Genomic DNA, 6195 nt, shown 5'->3' on the forward strand with positions numbered 1-6195 from the left:
AGTGTGTGGGGGGCTATGGGAGGGTGTGGGTGTGTTTGGGGTATGGTGGAGGGTGGGGTATGTAGGAACATGTGGGTGTAGGTGCATGTGTGTGTAGAAGGGGCAGTCCTTGGAGTCCCTGGAGTGTGCCAGTTCCTGGATCTGCATGTGGTGGCAGTGAGCAGAGCCAGCCCCACCTGGCCCCATAGCATGCAGCTCCCTGCACTCCCACCCCAGTCCCCAGCCATACATGGTGGCAGCATGTAGGGCCAGCCTCACCTGGCCCCATAGTGCATAGATCCCTGCACTTCTGCTCCTTTCCCCCAGTGGGAGTCCCTGGCCCTGGCCCGGTGGTGCCCTCACCTGCATTCCCAATCTCGCAGGCAGGGAGGCTGGAAACAGCCATGGGGTTTCCAGCAAAATCCTCTGCCAGGCAGAGCCTTCTTGTCTCCAGCACCCCCTAGCATGGGGCTGGGGCAGGTCAGACTAGGCTGTGGGGGAAGGGGGGGTGCTTAGAAACCAGAGCCACACCTCCTGCAGGGACCCGCTGGCCTGTAGAGGAGAGTGGCAACCCAGGGTCAGGGCTTATGGAGGGGTACCGTGGGCCAGATGGAATTGCCTGGCAGCCTGAATTTGGCCCTCAGGCTGTATTTAGCCCACACCTGCCTTTACATTAAATTACTGGGCAAAAGGTGGCTTAGTTTTTCTCCTCTCCCACCTTTTTCCTCTATATACTTCTATTTCAACCAAAAAATGGGGGATTGAACATAGGATTGGTGTGCTTTGCAGACAGATTTACAATACAGCAGGGCTCACTTGGAAGTGGATATGAAGGTGGCTGTTCTGGAGCAGTTCGGAGCATACTCAGAAAGCAAAGCCTAGGCACCTGAGGATCTTCACATGCCAAGATGGAGAAACTTGAGAAATCTATGTCTTAGTGATTTTGTGGTACTGAATAGGGTGGGTAGAATAAGATTACATGTAGTGATTTAGACACTGAAAAGCCACATAAACACTACTTAGAGAAGCAGAATAAGATCTGTGCTTGAGTTCTCATTGCAGATCTGCCTGTCCAACCACTTAATCATCATAATCTCAGCTATTATATCCACTCAACCTTACCAAAGACAATGGGGTTGTGCAAAAATAAGTTGTTAATAATTTCACAGCCATGGGTTTACATACATGTAACTAATAGAAACCTCTGACTTGCATTTATGACTGGTAGAATTTTTACTATTGAAAAGAATTGTGAACCAGTAAAAACACAGCTTATTTGTCAGATCATCAGCTGAGCTTGTGAGGACAATTGTTTGCTAGTCTCAAGAGCAGTGGAAATGAAATGCAGGTGATAGCACGCAGGTAAGAGAGGAAAGTGCTAGAAGGAACGGAGAGTCATAAATATGTATGGTGTTTGGCATTGATTTCAGACCTGTTCAAAAGACTCTTCTAAAATTCTAACAGGAAAAGAAATAAGCTTTTCCATACACAATTGGATTAAAATGCATAATAATTTAAACAATACCCAAGACAATATTAAATGATAGGAATCTAATTAGGGTCATTTTGCTTTGTGTGTTACTTTTTTTGGAAATGCTGTTACTAGTACGTCAGCCACCTTTTTTATTGCTCTGGGAAAGGTCTACTCGGTGGAAATTTGTGACCACTGCACTTCTTGTTTATTAAAAAAAGCAACTTTAGCTATAACCTTGTGACTGTGTGGTACATAGATGAGTTACACTTCCAAACAGGATCATAATAATATGCACATTATCGTATGGGAAGGCTAGGAAATTTGGCTATTTGGGGAGATGTCCATCCCTTTACAACAGAGAAAGTTGGATGTGTGATTCTACTGCATCATTATCTCATACATGACCCTGGACTTGTCAGTAATTCATCTTGCAATACTAAAGCCACCCAATGTTTTTGTATCATCAAATTTATCAGTGGTTCTTAACACATAAGAGAGCAAGTGCATTTTACCCTTCTCACCTGAAGTTTCACAGACCATCTCTCTTGCCATTTGTAATTGATTAAATTTCCTGTGCCAACTGTAACAGTTGTTTTTATAATGTTTTATGTATTTCCAGGCATTTTTAATGCAGCTCAACATCTGATAAGAGAGACCAACAGCTTTAGGGAAGTTCTCAAGAGAACCAGCACAGTTCTCTCTTTGGGAACTTGTAGTCTATGTGAATGCCTGTTGTTTGCCCATAAAGGCCTATAGCAAGAAACCATTTTTTGCCTGCCCCACCCCCCCAATGTGAAGCCCCTCCTTATGGCAAAAAGCCCCTTTTGCAGTATTTGCCCCCTTTTGGGGATGCTTTCTCTTTTCTAGCTTTTCTTCCTTCCTCCCTCTTCTTTTATTATATTATTATTATTTTATAGAATATAAGGTGTACTTGTAATAAAAATATAGTTTGTAGACGCTTTTATGGGTATAAAATAGTATTCTGCATCAGTATGCCCCCCCATTGTATTTGGTCTATTTGTTATATGTGCCATGGCATTTCACCCTTTTATGTTTTATATTCTATAATTTTTAACTTTGTAATAAATGTGCTTTAAGTTTAAAAGTAAGTTGTACCATGTAACAATGTTAGCAAGGGCGAGAATCGAACCATGGCTTCTCTGTATGGAGTGGGTCCCTGAATGACTTGATTGATTGCACAATGCAGTAGCTAGACAAGATAACAAGTTAACGAGCAGGAATTAACACCTATAAAACCACAGACTATGGAGAGGAAAAGGTCCATATAGAGCCAGGAACTCCCTGAAACTTCACTCTTAAAGGTACAGAAGCCCCAGTTTGAACTAATCAATGCCGAAAACCAAGTCTTGGGACTGAATACACCCCCCCGATCAACTGCCCCCAGAGCCCTATTCATCACAGCAGTGAATTAATCAAACTTCATCAATGGACTTCCAAGACTGCACTTACTTGCGGACTTGACCCCTAGGGCTGACAGCTGCCATCCAGCAACCACCAAGGGGGACAACCCATGAAGTCAATGACCCCTGGACTGGGTAAGCCCGAAAATTTGGGAGTCATCAAAGTCTACCAGAGAGGGATAAAAGGCAGCGAAGAATGACCCCCAATATCACCCTCTTTGACCTGACCAGCACCCAGCCTGCCCAGCCAGAAGGACTGCCTTCTGAAGCAACATCGCACTGAAAGAAGCTTCGATTGGCCATCGATGGCAGAGTCCAGCGCTTGGGGATAGATATATCTTGACACCAGTGCTTAGTGTTCATAGCTAGCTACTGTGAGTGTGTGTGTGTGCGTGAATGTGTGTGTGTTTGAGGGGATCAGCCCCAAGGTTTATGATCTGATTTTTGCATCCATCTAATAAACTAGAATTTTATGATGATCCTGTGAGTTAGTCCTTTGTAGGCAACAGGCCTAATGAACTATTTTGGGGACATACTGGTTAGTAGTCAATATCTTTGTTTAGCATAATGTATCTGGCAGCAAATGAGTTTGCACAAAGCTGGAAGAAGCTGTTCATTATTGCCAGTGAAAGGAAGCTGGAAGAACATTTCTGTCTATTGGAAAGATGGTGCTTTTATGTTTCCCACTTCTTCCTATGACCACTCCTTTCCTGTTTTTTTAATGAAATCAATGCTTCTCAAACTTTATCATGCAGGGTGATAGGGGGCATAGGACTGTGCCTTCAGCACAACATGACATACTAGCTCTCAATTTCAATGGGAAAGTGGTTATTTGTACCAGGTTTGTACCAAGGTCTCCTGTGTTCCAAATAGATATTTGCTTCTTCTGAGCACTGTGTATATATCAGGATTAAAACAGTTTAAAAACAAAGGTAATAACAGCAGTATTATAAGTGCTTTGTGGCTTTGAATTAAGGTTCACCATAGGCTAGGGACAAACATTACACATAAACCAGTTTACGTGATCAGAAACTGGCTTAAACCTGCAACACAACAGACGTTCAGTGCATATAAACCAGTTTCAAAATGGCTGAAACTGGTTTGAGATGAACCTGGTTGAATGTAGTATCAGACTTAACTGACTGAGCGCAAACTGGTTTATGCAATGTCTGTCCCATACCTCTTCCTGGTTTAAGTTAAACCAGAATCCCCCAGCATCCCAGCATACTCTCTGGGCTGGGTACTCTGCTCCAGCCCAGCAGGGCTGGCCCCTTCCCTCAGCTCCCCAGTCGGAACAGTGAGAGGCAGGGGCAGGGGCCTGGCCTGACGCTGGCCCCAGGAAGGGAGCAGGGAAAAAGTTTATTCCCTGCCCCCCCATTCCCTCCCCTATCCCACCAGGCAGACGTGCATGTCTCCGCTGGCTGCTCCAGTGGCAGAGGCATGGCCAGCCCCAGCAGTAGCTTGGAGTGAACTGGCCAGGGAGGGGCTTTAATCCCCCACTTCCTGTCCCACTCACATGGACCTGGGCTGGGGTCTACCTGGAGCTCCCCCCTTGCTGCTGCAGTGGTGGGGTCAGGGGCTCATGAAATACCAGCCAGCATGACCCATGACCCATAAGGCAGAGGGGGCAGGGAGGGGGATTATTCCCCCCTGTACCCCCACTCCCCCCAGGGGACCACAGTGGGGTCAGCCCGCCCCAACCTCCACCACTCCTGCTCATTCCGTGTGTGGGGCAAATGATGGGATAAGCCCCTTCTTGCCCCCTCTGTCACATACCTGACCATGCTGCTGGAGTGGTGAGGGGGCAGGGCCCTGATGGGGCAGTGCCACAAGAAGCGGTCGGAGCTGCTGCAGACTGCATGGGGCAGTGGCAATGGGGCTCGGAGGGGTTCATAACCCTCCAAGCCCCCCAGCACTGCTGATGCTGCTCATCTGCAGTAGTTTTCCCGCCTCACCCCCACCTGTGGCATGGCCCTCTTGCTAGGAAGAGTCTCGTGATCTGGGACACCTTGACAGGGGCTTTAGGCCGCTGTCAGGGTTGCTTCCCCCACATTGGTCCAGAAATGGGGAAAAGGCCAGAGCCCAGTCAGCGCAGCCCCTTAGGTGGGGGGCAGAGAGAGGGATTATTTTCCCCCGCTCTCCAGCGTTTGGCAGAGGGGGCTTATCTTGCTTCTTGCTCCCTGTCAGTGGTGGCAGTCAAGGTAGGCACACACTGCTGTGGTCTGCTGCGGGCAGAAGGAGGAATAACCCCCCTCCCTGCCCCCCACCTAAGGAGCTGAGTCAGCCTCATTCTAGTCCTGCCCCTGCCCCTGGAGCAGCGAGGAGGGAGTGACCATGATGGGGGCTGCAACCCCACTCATGGTGTCCCAAAGCACATGCCACCTCCTGGTGGGGGAGCCATCCCACAGGTTGGGGCAGGGGCAGGGCAGGGCAGGCCCTAGATAAGCAGCACCAGCAGCATTGGGAAGACGGGACTTGGAGGGCATTGGCCCCCTCTGAGCCCCGGTGCCATTGCCTTGTGCAATCTGTGGCAGCGCTGACCCCCGGTTGTAGCCCTCTCCACTGGGAAGAAGCTTGTGCTCCCCAGACATCAAGACAGGGACTACAGCCCCCTGCCCCCTTGCCGCTCCAATGTCAGGGTTGAGGGTGCAGCCAGAAGCTGGCTGGCAGGCCCCTTAGGTGGGGGACAGGGAGGGTGGTTATGTCCCCCTCCCTTTGGCCTCTGGCAGAGGGGGCTTATCCCACCACTTGCCCCACGCAAAGAGCAAGTAGGGGCGGCAGTGGTCAGGGAGGGCAGACCCTGCTGTAGTCCCCTGGGGGCAGTGGGGGCAGAGGGGGGAATAACCCCTCTCCCTGGCTGAATGACATGAACTAAAGCTCTCAGCTTTCTTGTCTCTAAATAAGGTTGGAAATAACTGAGTTAATCTGTAATTCATAATAATTTTTTTATATTGCTGAAGAGTCTAATAGAGATAAATCCATAGGATTGCATAACACTACAATTTTCTGAGCCCTTTTGGAGTACTTATAGCATTTAACATCTTGATTTATGATATCTTGTTGTATGGACTGTACACGGGCAGTCCTCTCATGTTGTTGACGTTTGAAATCAAGGTTATATTTATAGCACCTAGAACAGGTGGCTTGAGTCATGTTATGATAACACTCCATTTTTTGATGAGCAGACTTCATGAACTTGAGATCACTAAAGGCTGTTAAACTTCATTTATGAAATATTTAATGTTTTTCCACATCCATTCATTTTCTGTAGGTCAGGGACTGGTGGGGGGAGCTCTTGTTGGGTCTACAATATTCTGGGCA

Source organism: Alligator sinensis, unplaced genomic scaffold (assembly GCF_000455745.1).
Source record: "Alligator sinensis unplaced genomic scaffold, ASM45574v1 scaffold1125_1, whole genome shotgun sequence".
Taxonomy (NCBI): Eukaryota; Metazoa; Chordata; order Crocodylia; family Alligatoridae; genus Alligator; species Alligator sinensis.